Source organism: Gopherus evgoodei, chromosome 15 (genome assembly GCF_007399415.2).
Source record: "Gopherus evgoodei ecotype Sinaloan lineage chromosome 15, rGopEvg1_v1.p, whole genome shotgun sequence".
In the NCBI taxonomy this organism is placed as follows: Eukaryota; Metazoa; Chordata; order Testudines; family Testudinidae; genus Gopherus; species Gopherus evgoodei.
In genome coordinates, this window is record NC_044336.1 from 23,506,084 (window position 1) to 23,515,778 (window position 9,695).

Genomic DNA, 9,695 nt, shown 5'->3' on the forward strand with positions numbered 1-9,695 from the left:
TTATTTTCCAGTGGGATCATTTCACACAAGTGGCAGTGCGGTTGATACGCAGCAGTTGGCTTCCATATGTCATCCTTCAGGGTCCATGAATATGCATTTCAGTTCACAGCGCAGGTCTCAAGGCGGTTAGAGTTGGGAGCCCAGTCAATACCAGTAACATCACACATCTACTGACATCGGTTCTCACTCTATATCCTGACTACCCAACACATGGCTCTTTGTCACAAGACCTCAATATAATATGAAGCCATCATTGAAAGAGATGTGAGATTATTATAATACTTTGCCCTTCTACAGTGTCCTTCAACCAGTGCTCTTTGCAAACATTGACTGAGCACCACTACGCATCGGTCGTGATAGGCATTATTATAATCATTGTGTAGATAGGTAAACTGAGGCACTAGAGTTAAACATGTCAAAGTTTGCACAGCAAATCAGCTGTAGAGCAAAATCTCTCTTCCGTGCCCTTACCTCCCATCTTGATTAATGAAACGTCTTTATCTCTGGTGTTACCAACATCCACATCACCTCCACAGTATGCAAAGTACAGCTTCTTAAAGAAATACTTTTCCTGGCCTGCCAATCTGACCACATCCCCCTCATTCTCCCTCCAAATCCATGCACTGACTCTGCCTTCGTTCTCCACCACATCTATGTTAAACTTTTTGTTCTCCTTTTCCAAGGCCCTGCATAACTCTATCCTGCCTATTTCTCTGCCCTTGTCTCTTACTGTGTTGCACCACCAATACCATTCGGAATACCCCATGTGACTTCTTTTCCCACAACAATCTTTGCATGGAACTCCTTCCTGGAGCTGGTCTTCAAAATCCAGACCCTCTAGTTTAAATTCTTCCTGATTGCTGCGATGATTCATAGAATCCAAGGCCAGAAGGACCATTGGCATCATCTAGTCTGATCTCCTGTATCAATTCAGGCCATCAAACTTCCCCAAAATGGTCTCTGGATCATAACATTTAGAAAGACATTCAATCTTGATTTAAAAATTGCCAATAATGGAGAGTCCACCGTGACCCAGGGTAAATTGTCTCAATGGTTAATTCCTCTCATTGTTACAGATGTACAGCTTATTTCCAGTTTGATTGATTGTGTCTGGTTTCAACTTCCAAGCATTGAATAAGATTATATCTTTCTCTACTAGATTAAGAAGCCCATTACCAAATATTTGTTCCTGATATAGGTACTTTTAAATGGTGACCAAGTCACCCTTAACCTTCTCTTTAAGGTAAAGAGATTAGGGTGACCAGACAGCAAGTGTGAAAAACCAGGACACGGGGTGGGGGGTACTATATAAGAAAAAGACCCCAAAATGGGGACTGTCCCTATAAAATTGGGACATCTGGTTACCCTAAAAAAGACAGAGCTCCTTGTCTATCACTATAAGGCAGGGGTCGGCAACCTTTGGCACCTGGCTTGTCAGGGTAAAGCCACTGGTGGGCCGGGCTGGTTTGTTTATCTGGAGAGTCCGCAGGCACGGGGTCCTGCAGCTCCCACTGGCCGCGGTTCACTGTTCCCGGCCAATGAGAGCTGTGGGAAGCAGTGGCTAGCATGTCCCTTGGCCCATGCCACTTCTTGCAGCTTCCATTGGCTGGGAACGGTGAGCTGCGGGGCTCCATGCCTGCCTGCCTGCCAGCAGTTTTACCCTGATGGGCTGGGTGCCAAAGGTTGCCGACCCCTTCTCTAAGGCATGTTGTCTAAACATTCTCATGGCCCTTCTCTGAACCCTCTCCAATTTTTCAACATTCTTGAATTATGTACATCAGAACTGGATGCAGTATCCCAGCACCAGTGCAAAACACAGAGGTAAAATAATCCCTTTGTTCCTACTCAAGATCCCCTTGTTTATGCCTTTAGGGATTGCATTTAGCCCTTTTGGCCACAGCATTGCTCTGGAAGCTCATGTTCAGCTGATTATCCATCATGACCCCAAATCTTTCTCTGAGTCACTGCTTCTCGGGACAGAGTCCTTCATCCTGTAAGTATGGCCTATGTTCTTTTTCCATAGATGTATACAATTACATTTAATGGTATCAAAACACATTTTATTTGCTTGTGCCCAGTTTACCAAGCGATCCAGACCTCTTTGTGTCAGTAACTTGTCCTCTTCATTATTTACCACTCCTCCAATTTTTGTGATGCCTGCAAATTTAATCAGTGATGATTTTACGTTTTCTTTCAGGTCATTGAGAAAAATGTTTAATAGCACAGTGGTCAAGAACCAATATACTCTTCCATGATAGTATTCATCCTCTGTAGGCTTTATAGTTGCCCTCTGGTAAAAAAGGGAGACAGAGCTGGAATACAAGTTTTGTGGAAATCTGTATCTGTTCTAGTTGTTTTCTATAATAAACACTTCCTGTTTAAGACTTACTGTGATTCCATATGTCAAGGGAAAGGCCAGCTTCTACTGCAGCCCCCATGAGAAGTGCATCATCATAGTTTTTTTAATTGTATACCCACCCCCCCCCCCGCCCCATGCTCCATGACTCTCATGTCTTCACTGAGTAACTGTGTAATCCCACTGCTGTAGCCCCAGGCCTTCCTCTCCCATCACCATCTTTTGGACACTTTCCCTGTCATGTCTAAATTAGAAAGTAAGCTCTTTTGGGCAGGGAACTTCTCTTTTCTGTGCTGCCAGGCACGCAGCACACCATTGGGTGATGTAAAATAATAACTCATTAAATGCTTCCCCATGGCAAAATTACATCCTAAATGTACGCAGTGATTAACAAGGTTTCCCTGAAGCACTTGATGGGAATAGAGGGTGTGGAGAGGTCATTGGGGAGGAGAGTAGGAAAGGAGGGAGGAATGTATCTGACTAAGAAGTGCAGCACACTAGGGGAGCATTTGAGGAACAACAAATGGGTAAGGCTGTTCCAAGCATAGGAGGCAGCACAGAAGAAGGGAAAAGCTGACAGCAGGAAAAAGAGATCAAAAGGTAGGAAAGAAGAGGGGGCTGGGAGGAGTTTAGGGAGTGAGGGAAGAGGAAGAAGAGAAGGAAAGGAGTAGAGGTGAACGCCAAGCAGATATCGTGCAGGACACTGAATGTGAGGATAAGGAGCTTGATTCTGATGTATGCAAAGACAGGATCCCAATGGTGGTGTGGTTGAAGAGGGTGATGTAGTCAGAAAGACAGGAAAGGAAGGTGATATTAGCAGCTGCATTTTGGACAGGCAGCAGCTGCTGTCTAAAGGGGAATCTGACGATTTACTGTATAAATGTAATAGCAGAGCAAAGTGCAAAACCTGATGGGCAGAAAGACTTCAAAGTACATAAAGGACCCAGCTCTGGCTGTGGTATCTTCCCTCCATATCTCAGCTCCTCCGTGGATTGGGAATTCAGCCCTTTCGCTACCATTAACTACTGCTGCTACCTTTTCACCTTTGTGTGGCCAAGCCTCCGCTCCCAGTCTGGGTTTACTCCCTTGTCAGGTTCTTTCCCAGCAGGCTTTCTTCTGGTAGCTGGTCATTTAAATCGAAAAGAGACAACCAGCACCACACTGAGGTGACTGAGCTGCACCTGTCTGGGGCAGGCTGAACCTCCTTCCTTTACAGCTAGTATTTCAGCTCCGGAGGATGTGGCACATCATCCCAGCCCCTTCAGTTCTTTCCGTAGGAGGCTGCCAGGGAGGTCAGTTTCAGTGGTGTGGGTGTGAGGAAGATGGCAAGGAACCAGAGAGAAAGGGAGGAAGGGCCAGTTATACTGATCTGCAATTGGATTCACTGCTGTAAAGCTTTTGCTTTTGGTTTCCTCACTTCACTGTTATTAGAGCATGACAAAAATGCAACTAATGTACAGAGGCAACTTGAAACTTGGAGTAACTCTGCTGATCTTAGTGGAGTTTCACCAGGGATGAGTTTGGCTCATGATGGCTGGCTGGAGCACTGTCCTCTGAGTCAGCAGAATTAATAGATGAATAGAGTCCAAGGCCAGAAGGGACCACTGTGATCATCTAATCCAGGGGTCTCAAACACGCAGCCCACAAGGTTATTTTCTGCGGCCCATGAGCTCCTCACAGCCCCCCCGCCCTTCCACAGCGTTTACCTAGAGCGGCTCTGGCCCGATGCGCACCGGGGGCAGGGTAGGTTCCCTGCCTGCCCTGCCCCCACGCCGCTCCGGGAAGCGGAGAGAACCTGTGGAAGGAGACGCCGTTCCTGGACAATGGGAGATGCAGGGGGTGGTGCCGGAAGCAAAAGCAACACATACACCCCATGCCCCTGCTCGCCCAGGTTCCAGCTGCTTCCCGAAGCGGTGCGGGGGCAGGGCAGGCAGGCAGGGAGCCTGCCCTGCCCCTAGTGCATGCCAGGCCAAAGCCCACCCCCCGAACCCCTCCTACAGTCGAACCCCCTGCCCTGAGCCCCTTGCTGCACCCTTGCCACACCCCTCCTGCACCCAACCCTCTGTTCTGAGCCCCCTTCCGCACCCTGACTCCCTGCCGTACCCTGCACCCTGACTCCCTGGCCCGAGACCCCTGCTGGACCCTGCACCCTTCCTGCACTCCAACCCACTGCCTTGAGCCCCCCGCTGCACCCTTCCTGCACCCCAATCCCCTGCCCTGATCCCTTGCCACACCCCTCCTGCACCTCAACCCCGTCCTGACCCCCTGCCGCACCCCTCATTCCTCCTGCACCCCACACCCCAACTCCCTGCCCTGAGCCCCCTCACACCCCTCCTGCACTCCCTGGGGGAAGGGACGGGGTGGAGTTGGAGTGGGGATTTCAGGGAAGGGGTTGGAATGGGAGCAGGGAAGGGGAGGGAGGAGGAGGGCAGGGGTGGGGCTTCATGGAAGGGTGGAGAGGGGGTGGGGCTGAGGGCTGCGGTGCGGGGGGGAAGTGTCAGTAATGCAGCCTTTGGGCCAATGTACTAGTCCTCATGTGGCCCTCGTGATCATTTGAGTTTGAGAGCCCTGGTCTAATCTGATCTCTTGTATAACACAGGCCATTGAACTAATCCCGCCAGAAAGTCCAGCCCTCGGCAACATTCCTAGACAACAACTAGCCCCATGAGATCCTTTCAAGTCGCATCCACAAGTCTTTGCTTGCCGAGTTTATATCACCTCGTGATTCACAGTCCATGGGAATTCATCCCATCTCCTTCAGGCTGGGACCCTGTTCTGGCACTTACCAATTTGGAAAAGTGAACGATCCACAGCCCAGTTCATCTTATGGCTGTAACCATGATAGCAACACCAGTGCTAAAGCATGATTGTGGCTAGAAGGGTTCTAGCAAGATTCCCCCTTTCTCTGTCCGCAAGCCATTCTATAACTGAGCTATAGACAGTCCCCTCCAGAGAGGAGAGGAGCTGAGAACTGAGCTAGCAAAACCATGCTAGAGGGCCTAGCTTCACCGGAGATAGAACCACGTTAATGTAACCACGCTGCTCTGACAAGGCTGCAGCTAAAATCATTCAACAACATCCATGTAGCACCACTTCCCCCCACAACCTCATGTCAGCTGAGTTGGCCTCTCTGTACCTACCACGCAGCACAGCCATGCTTGCATCTGTACGTTCTGGGGGGAGACCTGGGTAGCTTTCCCATATGCCACAGCCATTACCTAGGAAGCAGCACTGACAGTGATCTTTATTTCATTCATAATACTATTGCATTATGATGTGATTATACTGTTACAGAAAGGTTCACAACCACACTGCTAGGAACCGTATGTGATGCATGTTGTGAACGCACTCAAGTCAAGTGCAGGCTCAGGCATACAGCAACCTGGTTACCAACTTGGTAAATATGTGTAGTGTGGCCTCTCAAGTGGGAGATAGTATATAGCATGTGTTTATAACAGGGTTCTCAAGACCTGTTGACACTGCAAATAGGAGCAAAGCAGGGGATCTGGTTCAAGGTTTTCAAGATGTACCATGTGTCCATGGATATGTCTAAGGGTTTAGCATGGTTGTGGAGGACACTTAACATTGCATCTATGCTACAAACTAAAATCATGTTGTAACTAGGTCCCCTGACTCTGTGTAGATGAAGCTTTAAAACTCTGCTACAACAATGATGCGGAAACACGAATGTCACTTGGATGGTTTTGACTGCAGTATGGATAGACTCTAACAGTTTTTTCTTTCATGGGATTTGAGAAACAGCCTTAAGAAGAGTCAGCATATGAATATTTATTGGCAGGTATTCAGGAGGAATATGGAAATTTAATTCACACAGTGAAGGCTCTAAGCAGTTGTATTCAAGGTGCAGCTGCATCAAAAGCACTTAACAGAAGGGAGTTCAGATGAGCATTGCAAGGATATCTTCAGAGTATTCTGCTCCATGTATTAAGTACAACACTTCAGCACCTTTGATCTGACTGCAATATGATGGAGTGGTCTGCCTCAGTCCTGTAGAATACTGTCATTTTCTCTTGATAAGAGAGTGCTGTGAGACAAATTTTACTTACTGGTTTGATCTTTGTTCTAGGCATGGCAGGATATGGGCTCTGTCCCAAAACTGTACAAGGACATGTCCAAACAGACAGTGACACAATGTGTCAACAGCTGAAAGCCAGAAAAATAGAACAAAATACAGCTGCTTGCAGGGATACATGTAAGATTTTTCAATTTAACTAGGGAAAAAAACTATAATTAAAGCATTAAGTGGATTTGACATTTACTAATAATGCTCAATATCAATAGCACTTCACAAACATTAAGGACTCCTCAGTGTTTACATATAGAGATGGGCTCGAACTGTGACGTTCAGCTCTAGATTGGGATCTAGCTCTGAAATTCTCCAAAGTTTGGTGGGGCCAGTTTTTCCAATTAATCTGTTACAGAGAGCCGCTTGTGTAGCGAAGCTGAGATCTCCAAAGGATTTGAACCAGGGAGCTGCTTTGGGTCTGTCCCTTATACCTGTAAGCAGATCTAACCTATTATTTTTTTTAAATGTGAGAAATAGTAAGAAAGTAAGAGAAACCTAAAAGAAACAACACTGAGGCATGTTGTCGAGAGCTTGAAAAGTGACAGTGAAAGCATTAGCAGCTTGGGATGACAAGGGTACCATGCACGTTACACTCCAATTCTTGGTGCATTTAGATTTGTAGGGTACAACATAAATGGCTTCAATGGAATTAAACAAGAGATGAAATTTCAGCCTAAACATTCTCAAGCAATTGCAACAAAGGTAATGTTCCTATTGACATAGAAATCAGCAGACTGAGGATCAACGTTCATTTCTTATTTTCTTGGTCTTCTTACATTACATGTGGCATGCATCAGCCTACCTGAATTTTGAGAACTTGAGCAATTCCTTGGAAGCTTTAACCATACACAACTAACAAATCCAAACAGCGAATCTCAGATGATAAAGAGATCTGAAATAGTTTTATGAATGTTTTAAAAAGCAACTGAGACATTCATAACAGATACTGAATCACTAATTACACCCTGCAGCTTTAAACAAGAAGATGCTAGCAACAATGTCGTTTCTAGCTGTATAGTTGATGTTATTTCTAGGGTGCCCACCACCTTGGTATTTAGGCTTCCACAAAGGAATGCTTAATTCTGAGAATTCACTCCCCCTTGATACAATAATGCCTGAATTTGTTGACTATCAGACCACGTTGCAAAGCCTAAGTATTATTCTGGGCTTCTCCAGTGGATCTGGCCTGTGGCGATGGGTGGTGGGCCAGCTGGTTGATTTGGAGACTTCTTATTTTGGAAAGTCTTGTGAGTGCATATTGTCCTTTTTTGAATCAATTCTGGTACAATTTAGATAGCTCAGTGGTTTGAGCACTAGCCTGTGAAATCCAGGATTGTGAGTTCAGCCCTTGAGGGGGCCACTTAGGGATCTGGGACAAAATCAGTACTTGGTCCTGCTAGTGAAGGCAGGGGGCTGGACTCAATGAATTTTTGGGGTCCCTTCCAGTTCTGAGAGATAGGTATATCTCCATATAGTGCTGTGCAGACTTCCCTACATCTCTGCAAATGCAGTTGCAGCATGACCCACCCTATGCCTGCTATATCAGAGATTAACCTATGGTGGAGTGTTTTCTCCTCTCCTCCCAGACAAAGGATGAAGCTGCTCAATTAATTTCCATTGGAACCAAAGGTAGGATAGGAACACCGGGGAGGAAGACTGTAAGAGCCCAGTGCTGATGTCCTTAACACTGCTTACAGACCTGGTATCTGATCTATACTTGATCCTGAGCCTGGCACCCAGCCCCCTACCTCTCAGCCTACCAAGGCCCAAATGTGGGATGCAATCTATGACAAAGTCAAAAACAGAGACAAAATTATATATGCAGCAAATGCACAGTGGCATAGGAGTGATTCCTTTGGTGTGAGTGACTCTGCCTAGAGCCTCAGCTACAGGAGTCTAAATTTCTGATGTTCATGATTCAGATGGGGCACTGAAGTGAGACACAGCAGACCTAGACTCCATGGCCCACTGTGTGACCTGGGGTAAGTCACTTCACAGCTACTTGCCTCAGTTTACCCAGCAGTAAAGTGAGGATAACAATACTTCCTTTCTAAAGAACTTTGATTGACACTTTAATTTAATTTGACAGATGAAAAGCTGGACATTACAGCAACAATAGTGAGAAAGGCAGCCGGGGAAACAACCCAAAAGTGATGTGGGACACTGGGAACTAAAATGATTGACCTCATTTGAATCTAGAGACACACAGGTACGTCAAGCCTGAACCAAGCACTTAGGGCCTGGACTTGTCTCAGCCCATATCCAGTCCCGCCTGCCTATACTCGGCCACAAGACTCACACCTGGTACAGGCTCAGCCAACTAATGCTCCTCAGAACCCGTTCCCAGGGCCTATATCTAACCCCGGCACAACTCAACCTGCCTCTAATGTCCCTACTAGGCCTCAGCCCCTACTAGGCCCTCAAAATCCATATTGAGCTCAGCCCATGCCTGGTTCCCAGAGACCATATCTAGTCCCAGCCCAGCCTGGCTCTCGTCCCCAGCCCGTGTTTGGATCTCAGGGCCTGTATCCTCAGGGCCAGTGCTTAGCCAAGGCCATGCCTGGGACATGGGCCCTGTGCCCAGCCTGTCCCTCATCCCCAGCCCAGCATCTCAGGGGCTTGTGTCCAGCCCCAATCCTCATCCCAAGACCAGCCTGGTCTTCACGTCCCACGCCCTGAGCACGGCCCTTGGGGCTCGTACCGAGCCCGGATCCGGGGCCCTGTGCCCAGCCTGGCCAAGCCCGTGCATGGCCCTTGGGGCTCGTACCGAGCCCAGATCCGGGGCCCTGTGCCCAGCCTGGCCAAGCCCGTGCATGGCCCTTGGGGCTCGCACCCAGCCCGGATCCGGGGCCCTGTGCCCAGCCCGGCCTGCCTGTGCATGGCCCTTGGGGCTTGTACCCGCCCGGATCCGGGGCCCTGTGCCAAGCCTGGCCTGCCAGTGCATGGCCCTTGGGGCTCGTACCCAGCCCGGCCTGCCCGTGCATGGCCCTTGGGGCTCGTACTCAGCCCGGGTCCGGGGCCCTGCGCCCAGCCCGGCCTGCCCGTGCATGGCCCTTGGGGCTCGTACTCAGCCCGGGTCCGGGGCCCTGCGCCCAGCCCGTGCATGGCCCTTGGGGCTCGTACTCAGCCCGGGTCCGGGGCCCTGCGCCCAGCCCGGCCTGCCCGTGCATGGCCCTTGGGGCTCGTACTCAGCCCGGGTCCGGGGCCCTGCGCCCAGCCCGGCCTGCCCGTGCATGGCCCTTGGGGCTCGTA